Genomic DNA, 1,451 nt, shown 5'->3' on the forward strand with positions numbered 1-1,451 from the left:
CCCAAACCCCAACTCTTTGTCCCAAATCTCTGCCCTTGACCCCAAAGATCAGTCACTGAAACCAAATCCCAACCATTGACCCCAAATGTCAACCATTGACTCCAAATGTCAACCATTGACCCCAAATCCCAACCATTGACCCCAAATCCCAACCATTGACCCAAATCTCAACCATTGACCCCAAATCCCAACCATTGACCCCAAATCCCAACCATTGACCCGTATCATGATTGTTGACCCAAATCTCAACCATTGACCCCCAATCTCTGCCCCGTTCAGCCCCTGTGGCTCCTCTGCCGCCCCTCTGGCTTCACATTCGGCAACTACACCATGTTCTGGGTGCGCCAGAGCCCCAGGAAGGGGCTGGAATGGGTCACTGGGATCTACAAGGATGGTTCCGACACCGCCTACGCACCGTCGGTGAAGGGCCGGTTCAGCATGGCCAGGGACAACGGGCAGAGCTCGGTGACGCTGCAGATGAACAACCTCAGGGACGAGGATTCCGCCACCTATTTCTGTGCCAAACATTTCAGTGCTGGTGCTTTTGGTTGGGGTGCTGCTGATGCCATTGACCCCCTTTGTGGGGTTCCCAAACCTCTCCAGACCCTCCCCCCAAAGCTCCGCCCCTTCACACCGAGCTCTGGCTCTCTGATCCCAATCTTGGGTTGGTTTGGCCCCAAATTCCCCACCTTTGGCCCCAAACCCCAACTCTTTGTCCCAAATGTCCACCCTTGACCCCAAATCTCAACCATTCACCCAAATCTCAACCATAAACCCCAAACCTCAACCCTTGACCCCAAACTCCTCAAAAGGTAAAGGTTGGGGCCAACAGTTGAGATTTTAGGTCAATGGTTGAGATTTGGGGTCAATGTTTGATGTTTGGCATCATCGGTTCAGATTTGGGTGCGAGGGGTGGAGGTTTCGGGACCCAACAAAGGGGTCGATGCCATCAGCATAACCCCACCAACCAGCACCACCAGCTTTGGCACAGAAATAGGTGGCGGAATCCTCGTCCCTGAGGTTGTTCATCTGCAGCGTCACCGAGCTCTGCCCGTTGTCCCTGGCCATGCTGAACCGGCCCTTCACCGACGGCGCGTACTCGGTGTAACCAGCATTATAGTTGATCCCAGCAACATATTCCAGCCCCTTCCCGGGGCTCTGGCACACCCAGTGCATGGTGTAGTCGCTGAAGGTGAAGCCGGAGGGGCGGCAGAGGAGCCACAGGGGCTGAACGGGGCAGAGATTGGGGGTCAATGGTTGAGATTTGGGGTCAATGGTTGGGATTTGGGGTCAATGGTTGAGGTTTGGGGTCAATGGTTGAGATTTGGGGTCAGTGGTTGACATTTGGGTTCAATGGTTGAGATTTGGGGTCAATGGTTGAGATTTGGGTCAATGGTTGAGATTTGGGGCCAATGGTTGACATTTGGGGTCAATGGTTGAGATTTGGGGTC

Source organism: Empidonax traillii, unplaced genomic scaffold (assembly GCF_003031625.1).
Source record: "Empidonax traillii isolate 1590-97213 ecotype Southwest subspecies unplaced genomic scaffold, ASM303162v1 scaffold4236:size9889, whole genome shotgun sequence".
NCBI classification, from domain to species: Eukaryota; Metazoa; Chordata; class Aves; order Passeriformes; family Tyrannidae; genus Empidonax; species Empidonax traillii.